The sequence below is a fragment of the Eptatretus burgeri genome, chromosome 11 (assembly GCF_056783735.1).
Source record: "Eptatretus burgeri isolate ZD-2024b chromosome 11, Ebu_testis_v1, whole genome shotgun sequence".
NCBI lineage: Eukaryota > Metazoa > Chordata > Myxini > Myxiniformes > Myxinidae > Eptatretus > Eptatretus burgeri.
In genome coordinates, this window is record NC_140971.1 from 87,135,089 (window position 1) to 87,147,199 (window position 12,111).

Consider the following 12,111-nt stretch of genomic DNA (forward strand, 5'->3'; position numbering starts at 1 on the left):
CTTGCGAGAGTGAAGTCCCGGTCCGGAAACGCACGCGGTGGATTTGCCGATCCCGCGGACGGACAAAGTTTAGGCAGGATTACGGATTTGGACCGGACGGGTTCTCCACGCGATCGTGTGTGTTAAGCTCCAACGGGCAAAGCACATGTGTTCGCGTGGGGAACCCCTCGAGACGTGGGGCTTGTGTTTTTTTTTATGCGCACGGTGACGTCATGGCTGCACGCGGGGTTGGAATCCGGCAGGATGGGTATCCCTGCCGGATGGTACCGTCCAAGGAGGGACGAGGTACACGTGCAGCTGCATGACGTCACGGGCAGGTGCAAAGTGCGCGAGCTGCGAGTTGCCGTGCTGGTGCTGCGCGTGAAAAAAAAAAAAAAAAAAAAGCAAGCCTCACTTTCGGGTGCACAGGATTCCTGGGCAAGGGGTGGAAGACCCCCCTTGACCAGGGCACAGGATGGAAACTAGTTAGGGGGAAGGGTTAGCTTAGCTAGACCGACTTCATGGGGCAGGGGTAAGTCCTCATGGAGTCCGTGGAATGGATTAGTTAGAGGGATTGTAGTCAGATTTAGGTTGGGAAAATGGAAATAATTAATGGGATTATTTGGAGACAGTGACAGACTTGTGAGTGTGTAGAGGGGACGTAGTTTAGCTACGTAGTGTTAAATGGAACGTGCTATAGTATAAGGGACGATGTGGGAGCACGAGTTAGTTAGGGGATGTAGTCAGAAGGATGGCAGAGTTCAGCGGTGTGTGTGTGTTGAAAAGTTGTGAGGTGAGTACATGTTGAGTGAGTGAGGCCAGCGGGTCTGTGTGAGTGGAGTGATTGGGGAATGCATGGTGCGATGAGTGATTGGGGGGAGGAGTGACTCCCGCCCAAGGGACCCCGGGGTCAGTATAAAGTGAGTTAGGGGGTTAGTCAAATTCAAAAATGGAAGTCGTTTTGCTGTTGGTGTGAATGTAGGCTCGAAACCCATTTGGAGGGGTGCAGGAGCCCTGTTGACGGGCTGGGAGCGTGGCTGCGAAAGGTGAGTATCGCTGAGTGGGTACCCCGGGCACCAGGCTAGTCGGCCGTGGTAGGCCAAGGGCCCATGGGGGGCCGGGATAGCGTAGTGGGCACGGGTGCGCCTGCTTGGTGCGGGGGCCGGGGGCGCCATTAGCCACGTGGGCAGTGTTGTGGGCACGGGTGACCCTCGGAAAGGGGCATGGGAAGCCAGCCTGCCACGTGTGCGTGTCAGGGGAGGTGCCATGGGGGGCACTCCCCGGTGTTAGGGAGCTGGTAGGCTCGGAGGCAGTGTAGTGCCCGGGGGTGCCATAGCGGGAGAATCGGCAGAGGGTCGTGCCTGCCAAAGGGAGCCACGTGTCCCAGCCATGAGACCGTGTGAGGGCACGGAGAGAAAATTGGGGGGCGAGGCCTGAAATTGTGAGGACACCAACACAGGCGACGGGAATCTGGGTTGTTAGAACCAATAGTTTAAGCGAGAGGCGCTTGTTGAAAGCCCCGGGGTAGTTTAACAGTTAAATAGATAGGGTAGATTAGGAAGTGTACCCCTCCGCACCATCCATCCCCTCGCTCTCGTTGTGGGCCGCTGGACCCACTTTGGTTATAGATCGCTGAAGTCTGGGGAGGCCATCCTGAGGCTTCGTTGGGCCTCGACACAGGACGTTAGCTCTCCCTTATTCCCCTCCGGGAAGGGAACGTAGGGGTTGGGAGTAGGCTAGGTGACAGGATAGGTTAGCCGAACAAGGACGATAAAGGGGGTTAGGGGACGATTTATAGTGGGGAAATAAAAATTAAAAAAAAAAAAACACAAGTTGGGGCTAAATTGGGGTTTGACAAATTAAGGGAGTGGGTATAGACAGTGACAGGCAAAGGCGATAGGTTGGGAGGGAGACCGTAGGGTAGGTCCGAGCCCGCCTTCCGAGTGGCCAGCACCACCGCACTCCCTCCACCAACCTCCACTGAACGGCGAAGGCTGGCCAGCTTCATCGGCTGGCTGTTTTTCTTCAAGGCCTGTGCCGGCCCACTTCATCGGCAGCTGTTGTGTTGCTGCAAGGCCTGTGCCGGCCGGATCATCTGCAGCTGCTGTGCTGCAAGGCCTGTACCGGCCGGATCGTCTGCAGCTGTTTTCTGCAAGGCCTTTGCCATCGGCTGGCCGTGTTTTGCTTCAAGGCCTGTGCCGGCCACTTCATCTGCTGTCTGTGTTGCTGCAAGGCCTGTGCCGGCTCACTTCATCTGCCGGCTGGCTGTTTTTCTTCAAGGCCTGTGCCGGCCAGTTCGTCTGCCGGCTGTGTTTGCCTGCAGCGGCCTTCTTCTGCGGGCTGTGTTTGCCTGCTACCTTTGCCATGCCATGCCCACTGCCCCTGCTCACCAGCCCCCGTTAAATTTTTGCTTTGCCCCCCCCTGTTCATTGCCATGTGCGCCAGGCTCAAGGCAACAGTTTGCAAGCTGCGAGAACTGCCCTGATGGCAGCTACAACACGGGCCTGCACTGGCGGCCCGTGCACCGTGTTTGTGTTCATCCATCCATTCGTTGTGTTCATTGCGTGTGCCACCTGAGCTGGCACGGAGACTGCATTTGTGCAGCCCATGCACCGTTGTGGTTCACTGCGTTCAGTTCAAACCATTCATCCATCCATTCGTTGTGTTCATTGCATGTGCCACTTGAGCTGGCACGGAGACTGCATTTGTGCAGCCCATGCACAGTTGTGGTTCACTGCGTTCAGTTCAAACCATTCATCCATCCATTCGTTGTGTTCATTGCGTGTGCCACTTGAGCTGGCACGGAGACTACGTTTGTGCAGCCCATGCACCGTTGTGGTTCACTGCGTTCAGTTCAAAAGGGAAGGCCTTGGACTGCGTGTGAGCAGCCGGCCACGTTCCCTGTCACCTGCATTGTTTGAGTCAGAGACTGCATGCGAGCAGCCTGGCTCCCTGCTAACTGCCTTCTTTTTGCAGAGTTCATTGATCCTGGGCCATGGTTTAGTGCAAAATTTGTAAGTTAAGGTTAAGATGTACTGTAAATATGAGTGCGCCCCCGGCATGTTTGTCTTAGCGCCGGCAATTTTATTTCAGTCGTCCGTGTGAGTGAGTTTGTTTAGGTAGTTACTCAGCCCTCAGGTTATTTATTTTGGGGACACGAATACCATGAATGTCGCACTCAGGGATCCGTAGGTAAAATGTACTAGGGGAAAACTACACATGATGGCACACGAAAATTTGACGACTCGGGACGAGTCTGTAAAAAGGGGAGGGGGTAGTGTTGTGGTTGACGAAATTCACAAACCACCATTCAGGTCCCTTTGGTGAGATATCTCTGTAAGTATATGTGTAGTTAGGCCCAAACCCGTTGTTTAGAGGGAATAAATGTCATTCATGCGGGCTGCGACCCTTTTAGATAGCCGTTTTTCTTTTACTATCTTTATTTTGGACCAGCCGCCATTACTACCATCACCAACCACGTCTCAACAGCCATCACACAACAACCACCAACCACAACGCCGCTTCACAACAACAGCCACGACCTTTACCGTCACAACTCGCCCTCGCAACCATCGCATCACCACTATTCCCGCGCCACTTGTGGGCACCAATACTGGACTCGTGCAGGGCGCGCACCGAGCAGCGTGTTCAGAAACATCACAGACTTTCCGAAGAAAACGGATCAATAACGACTCACGCCCACTTCTGTTCCGTCCTATCGGTGAGCGTGGGGCGATTTGGCCCCGCCTCCAGGGCGTTGGAGTGTGGTCGCTATATGCAAATTCATGGATCAAAAAGCATTCACGCCCACTTTTCCTCGGTCCAATGGGGAGCCAGTTAGAGATGAAGGGTCGGAGGTAAAGGGTCAAGGGTGAAGGAGCGAGGCCACGGGGGATATAAACGGCTGCGTTCGTCAGTCAAGGCTGTTCGCAGTTCGGAGTTGGGAGTTCGCGGAGCCAGTGAAGAGTTGGGACGAGTCAGGAGAGGAGACGGAGAGGGCGATCAGACGAAGCTGTGGAGAGGCGGCGGCGGCGAAGGCGGTTGAGGGGGTGCTCGCGTCGGATTCGGGGAACTGCGGAGGGAGAGGCCGGCGGCGCGACCGAGGTCGTGGTGGAGACGCTCGTCGCGGGACCCGAGACAGGGAGATATCCTCCATCCCCCGAGCATCAACAACCCCCTCCTGTTTCCCCCCCGCGCTGAGATAGTGCGACAAGGGGGCCCCTTTCCCACCCCCCTACCAGACACCGTCCGCGAGGCCCGCGGAGTTGGGGCGCCACCGCCACTTTGCGTCTCATCATCAGACGGGTAGGCCCGACGCGGTCTCGGCCCCAGGCCGCCTACCCCCCTCATCCTTGAGGGTGGTCCTTTTCTTTTGCTTTGGGTATATGTGTTGTCGGCGCCGTCTGTGAAGTAAAATTGTATAAGTGTTGCCGTGTGCTCGGTAGTCGGATAGCTCTGCATTGTCTTCTTCTTTTATATTTGCTTTTTGTGTAATATTGTGTGTTTCTTCTCCTTTTACATTTGCTTTTGGTGTAATTGTATATGTGTGCTTTCCGTTCATCGCGAAATAAAGGTGCTTATCGTTGAACTGTTTTCCCGTTTCGCTTCGTCTTTTCCTGTATTGAATCTCCATCTTGATTCACGTAAAGGGTTTGCAGTGGGCTGAATACGCCCGATAATTAATCGAACCGTCGAGGCCGACGATAACACCGCTCGGTTATCCCGATAGTACGGAACGGGTCGCTTAAAGTGGCCCGTGTCCGACATCGACCTGCGGCGAGGTGCGATCGCCCGGTCTACCCTCCGTGTGGGTACTTAGGTGGGTCGAATTTGGCGAGCAACCCTATCCCACGCGGGGGGCCGATTGGCACGATCGTGGTGAGGCCGAAAGGTCCACCCGTGACTGGTTCCCGGCGTTAGTCCGAGAGGGTCACGACTGGATTGTCCGTCCGGTGGGCGACGCGCCGCGATTCGAGTTACGTGGCCGTTCGCACGCCGGCGGGCGCGAATACCGCGACAATATATACATATTATATATATATATATATATATATATATATATATATATATATATATATATATATATATATACATATATACATATATACATATATACATATATACATATATACATATATACATATATACATATATACATATATACATATATATATATATATATATATATACATATATATATATATATATACATATATATACATATATACATACATATATACATACATATATATACATATATACATATATATATACATATATACATATATATAGATATATACATATATATACATATATACATATATATATATATATATACATATATATACATATATACATATATATATATATATATATATATATATACATATATATATATATATATATACATATATATACATATATACATATATATATATATATACATATATATATATATATATATACATATATATACATATATACATATATATATATATATACATATATATACATATATACATATATATATATATATATATATATATATATATATACAGTCATGCGCCACTTAACGACGTTCCGGGCAACGACGGATCGCATATATGATGGGTGCGCCAGCTCTGAAAAAAAAAAAAATGAAAAAAAAATGTAGCTGAAAAATTCCTATCGCCGAGTGATGTTGCCTTGTATAAAAATAGCACATACAATTATGTACACTCCACAGAACAAAATACCTCATAATGATAATAAACAAGGACAGTGTGGCCCTGTTATAATGCGATCGTTATGTCCATAAAATGTCATCGCGAAAAAAGCAGGGTCATGCTAAATCAGGATTCAAGGAAATCGGCTTTCAAACTGAAGCAATGTTTGCACGTTTACCTTCTAGCAAGTAAATTACCTTTGAATTGAAGAATTCCACAAATAAATCGTTGTTGTTCGTCAATTAAAACAAATTTATTTTTACTGAAGCTTTTTATGTTGTTAAAATAATCTCACTGTTCCGAAAATATATATCACAATTGACAGGTGCTCGTTTATTCATTTGTAAATTACAACGTCGATGCAATGATTACGTATTTATAAAATCCAAACGCTATTTATTCACCTTTCTCTAATCGATGCGAGAGGAGGTTGTAAGCTGCTGCTAACCACACTGATGGCCGTCATGAACTGCACAAAGGTAAATCTAACGTGTCTTCTGTCTCTTGGATGTGTGTTACAATTGCCGATAGTATTCAGTACAGTAACATGATGTACAGGTTTGTATCCAAGGAGAAATAGGCTACACCATATGGCTTAGGTGTCTATGTTTGTGTAAGTACGATGTTCGAAAACGAAAATGAAAAAAAATTGATGTTCGCACAACGACGACGTCGCTTAACGACGCGTTTCTCAGAACGTAACCCCGTCGTTAAGTGGCGCATGACTGTGTATATATATATATATATATATATATATATATATATGTATATATATATATATATATATATATATATATATATATATATATATATATATATATATATACATATATATGTATATGTACAAATGTGTGTATACATAAGTCTGATGTATAAACGACGAAGATGGTCATCATTGGTTGGATATTTATTGGTATGCCATCCTGATGAGGGAGAATAAGCCAGAAATCCGAAAAAGTGGCTCCATTTGATATCTAACTGATGTTGACCATGTAGTCTTTGTCGTTTGATAGAGTTGCCGGCCCGAGGCCTCTTATCTGGGTTGGCGATTGAGGAAGTGTTCGTCACACTCCATATGTTTTTCGATATATGTGTGTGTGTGTGTGTGTGTGTGTGTGTGTGTGTGTGTGTGTGTGTGTGTGTGTGTGTGTGTGTGTGTGTGTGTGTGTGTGTGTGTGTGTGTGTGTGTGTGTATATATATATATATATATATATATATATATATATATATATATATAAATATATATATATATATATATATATATATATCTTCTTCTTCCTCTTTCGGCTTGCTCCCGTTAGGGGTCGCCACAGCGGACCAACTGTTTCCATTTCGCTCTATCCTCCACATCTTCCATTGACACTCCAACCACCCGCATGTCCGCCCTCACCGCATCCATGAACCTCTTCTTTGGCCTTCCTCTTCTCCTCCTGCCTGGCGGCTCCATCTTCAACATCCTTCTCCCGATATACTCCGTTTCCCTCCTGTATGTCCACCTTTCTTCTCTCCATCATATCAGCCAACTCTCGCCCTTTGCCAGTCATCGTCCCAACATTCAGAGTTCCAACTCTCACCTCCACACTTCTACCCTTCCCCCTCTCCCACTGCCTCCGGACTCGCCTTCCCCGTCTCCTTCTCCTCCTTCGCCCAGCAGTAGCACAATTTCCACTGGTACCCTGCTGACCACCGGTACCGGTGGCGGTCGTTGGTAACCCGGGCCTCGACCGATCCGGTATGGAAATTCGTTTTGTTGTCCGCATATATATCACTATATAGATATATATATATATATATATATATATATATATATATATATATATATATTTCTACAGTCATGCGCCGCTTAACGACGTTCCGGGCAACGACGGATCGCATATACGACGGATCTGCCAGCTATGAAAAAAAAAAAATGAAAAAAAAAATGTAACTGAAAAATTCCTATCGCCGTGATGTCGGCTCGTATAAGAATAGCACATACAATTGTTTACACTGTACAGTACATAATACTTCATAATGATAATAAACGACAGTATGGCCCTGTTATAATGCGATCGTTGAGGTCCATAAAAATCAAATGTCATCGCGAAAAAACCAGTATCGTGCTAAAACGGGATTCAAGGAAATCGGCTTTCAAACTGAACCAATGTTTCCACGTTTACCTTCGAGTAAGTAAATTACCTTTGAATTGAAGAATTCCGCAAATAAATCGTTGTTACAGTCGAAATTAAAACACAAATTTATTTTTCGTGAAGCTTTTTATGTTGTTAAAACAATCGCACTGTTCCGAAAATATATATCACAATTGACAGGTGCTCGTTTCTTCATTTGTAAATTATAACATCGATGCAATGATTGCATATTTATAAAATCCAAACGCTAATTATTCACCTTTCAATAATTGATGCGAGAGGAGATTGTAAGCTGCTGCTAACAACACTGATGGCAGTCATGAACAGCACAAAGGTAAATCTAACGTGTCTTCCGTCTCTCTTGGATGTGTTACAATTGCCGACAGTATTCAGTACAGTAACATGCTGTACAGGTTTGTATCCGAGGAGCAATAGGCTACACCATATAGCCGCGGTGTCAAGGTTTGTGTAAGTACGATGTTCGAAAACGAAAACGAAAAAAAAAATGATGTTCGCACAACGACGACGTCGCTTAACGACGCGTTTCTCAGAACGCAACCCCGTCGTTAAGTGGCGCATGACGACGACGTCGCTTAACGACGCGTTTCTCAGAACGCAACCCCGTCGTTAAGTGGCGCATGACTATATATATATATATATATATATATATATATATATATATATATATATATATATATATATATATATATATATATATATATATATATATACATATATATATATATATACATATATATACATACATACACATACATACAGTAGACTACTCGTAAGTCGTCACCATCGGGACCGAGAAAGAAGTGACAACTGAGACGTGTGACGACGTACGCGTATGCGAACATTCATGACTGTGGGGTGAAGGATGAAGTCATGCGTGGCCTGGACATGTACGTGTGAGAGGGCGCAACAATCTCTAAGCCGGCTATGGTACCAACAGGGAAACACAATCATCGTGCATAAGTGGGGGTTCATTGGTGAGTTGTAAAGTGATCAAGCAAAGATGGAATTCATGAATCAGTTTATCAAAAGTAAAGATAATGAACAAATGTATGACAACTCATATACCATCGGTGATGGTGTCTCACCATCGCAAATGTGGAATGAATTGCTGTTGGAATTCATTCATTGGCATGAATGTAGAATGAGTTTTCATGTGGAATGAAAACTCATATACCATCGACAAATTACATGACACACAGTCATCGTGGTGATGACTACCACTCAATGCCTATGTGTAAGTGAGTGCGGTGATGTACAAAGCAAGCCAATATAAAACCATGATCGGACTTCAACACGAAGCTTGATTGATCCTTTACTCCTTCACCAGACTGCATTGCGCAGCCTGCCTACCTCTTCAGATGCATGTGGGATGGCGCGCTGACTGAGCTGAATGCAGCGCAGTTATATAAATAGCCTATCACTGGCAGTGTAAACCAATGAGCGAGCATCACGATTCCATGAAATCTGGCTTCTCACGAGGCAGCAGTTCTGTGTGACGAGTTAGGCGTGGTAATTTACTTGAGTTTCCATTACGCGGGAACGGACAACATCTGACGACTTAGAGATGACGACTTACAGACTTTATTCAAAGGGATTTAACATGAGATAAATTTGGGACTTTGTGACGCTGCCGACTTCGGCGAAGTGACGAGTTACACGCTGCCGACAACGCGTAGTATACTATATATATATATATATATATATATATATATATATATATATATATATATATATATATATATATATATATATATATGTTTTTCGATAAATATTTATATTGTTATAGCTGTGGAAATTCGCAAACCACCATCCAGGTCCCGTAGGTGAGATATCTCTGTAAGTACATGTGTAGTTAGCCCCAAACCCGTTGTTTAGAGGAAATTAATGTGTTCATTCGGGCTGCGATGCTTTGAGTCAGTCGTTTTTCTTTTTCTATCTTTTATTTCAAATAAAAACCAACGAGGACGCTCGGTGGGCTTTTCACGCCATTCTTCTCCGCGCTTGGTGTGAGGGAGGAGAAGCGAGGGGAGGGCAGCTGGCGCCCGATTGGTGGATGCGCGGTGTGACGCGGCCAGGGAGGAGGAACGCCCCTCTTCGAGACCTTTCTCGAAGTGCCTCGAAGGGGGGTGGAGCAAAGAACGGGGCGGAGCAACAGGGCGGAGCTCCGGTATATAAAAGTCGGAGACGGGCGAAGCAGTTGTGTGGATGCTCTTGCTCGGTGGATATTCTTGCTTCGTGGTTGCTCTCGCTCTCGTCTTCCGGCTCGCTCGTCCTGGTGGCCGCTGGCCTGGTCTTTTGTGGGGCAGTTGCAAGGCCCCGCTGGCGGGAAGGAGCGTCCGCCATTCCCCTCTCCCGACTTCGGGCATCCACGTTTCCCCCCCCCCCCATCCGCGCTGGGATAGCGCCGAACACTCGGTCCGTGGCATCGAGTGGCCAACACGTGCAGGCGCGAGGCACGCAGGAGTGGACTCGCCTCACACTCCAGGGCACGGAGTCGGTTCCAGGCGGGACCATGTCGACGGACGTAGGAGAGGAACTCGACGGTCCAAAAGGGAAGTCACCATTTCTTTTCAGGGTTTTTTTGTATGGAACTTGTGGCGCCGTGTCTTGTGAAGTAAAACTGTATAAGTGTTGCCGTGTGTTCGTGTAGACGGTTGTACCTCTGCGTCGTCGTTGCTTTATTGTTTTTCTTCTTGCCTTTGCTTTATGTGCATTCTGATCCTGTTTGGTTGTATATGTGTGCTCTCCGTGTCGTGTGAATAAAGTGCTTGTGTGAACTTGTTCCCCGTTTCGCTGCGTCCTTCCCTTTGTTGAATCTCCATCTTGCTTCACGTAAAGGGTTCGTTGTGGGCTTAATACGTCCGATAAGTAATCGGAACCGTCGAGGCCGACGATAACACCGCTCGGTTATACCGATAGTACGGAACGGACCGCTTAAGCGGCCCGTGTCCGGAGTCGATCTGCGGCGAGGTGCGATCGCCCGGTTTACCATCCGCGTGGGTACTTAGGTAGGTCGAGTTTGGCGAACAACCCTATCCCACGCGGGTGGCCGATTGGCACGATCGTGGTGAGGCCGAAAGGCCCACCCGTGACTAGCTCCGGGCGTTAGTCCGAGAGGATCACGACAGAATTGTCCGTCCGGTGGGCGACGTGCCGCGATTCGAGTCACGTGGCCGATCACACGCCGGCGGGCGCGAATTCGCGACAATATGTTTTTTGATATATATATATATATATATATATATATATATATATATATATATATATATATATATATATACATATATATATATATATATATACATATATATATATACATACATATATACAGCTCTGGAAAAAATTAAGAGACCACTGCAAAATTATCAGTTTTTCTGGTTTTACTATTTATAGGTATGTATTTGAGTAAAATGAACATTTTTGTTTTATTCTATAAACTACTGACAATATTTCTACCAAATTCTGAATAAAAATATTGTCATTTAGAGCATTTATTTGCAGAAAATAACAACTGGTCAAAATAACAACAAAGATTCAGTGTTTTCAGACCTCAAATAACACAAACAAAACAAGTTCATATTCATTTTTAAACAACACAATACTAATGTTTTAACTTAAGAAGAGTTCAGAAGTCAATATTTTGTGGAATAACCCTGATTTTCAACCACAGCTTTCATGCGTCTTGGCATGCTCTCCACCAGTCTTTCACATTGCTGTTGGTGACTTTATGCCACTTCTGGCGCAAAAATTCAAGCATCTTGGCTTTGTTTGATGGCTTGTGACCATCCATCTTCCTCTTGATCACATTTCAGAGGTTTTCAATGGGGTTCAGATCTGGAGATTGGGCTGGCCATGACAGGGTCTTGATCTGATGGTCCTCCATCCACACCTTGACCTGGCTGTGGTTTTTCTAGCAGGACAATGCTCCATGCCACAATCCTCAGAGTTGGGGAACATTGTCAGAGCAGAAAGAAGCAAGTGTTCTTCCAGGACAACCTTGTACATGGCTTGATTCATGAGTCCTTCACAAAGACAAGTCTGCCAGATTCCAGCCTTACTGAAGCACCCCCAGATCATCACCGATCCTCCACCAAATTTCACAGTGGGTGCGAGAAACTGTGGTTTGTAGGCCTCTCCAGGTCTCCATCTAACCATTAGACGACCAGGTGTTGGGCAAAGCTGAAAATTGGACTCATCAGAGAAGATGACCTTACTCCAGTCCTCTACGGTCCAATCCTTATAGTCTTTTGCAAACCTCAGCCTGGCTCTTCTTTGC

The 12,111-nt window shown here is 46.2% G+C and overlaps 1 protein-coding gene across 8 annotated transcripts in view; it reads right to left on the reverse strand.

Annotated features, from left to right (window-relative positions):
• LOC147017562 (neogenin-like) overlaps positions 1-12,111 on the reverse strand; it is a 491,631-nt gene that overhangs the window by 325,761 nt on the left and 153,759 nt on the right. The window contains exon 1 of one of the 8 annotated variants that reach the window (XM_085847266.1): positions 5,882-5,980. The exons of the other annotated variants lie outside the window; for them this stretch is intronic. The gene's annotated coding sequence lies outside the window, so the exon portion shown is untranslated. Of the gene's footprint in view, positions 1-5,881; positions 5,981-12,111 lie in introns of those variants that run through there. 8 annotated transcript variants of the gene reach the window in all.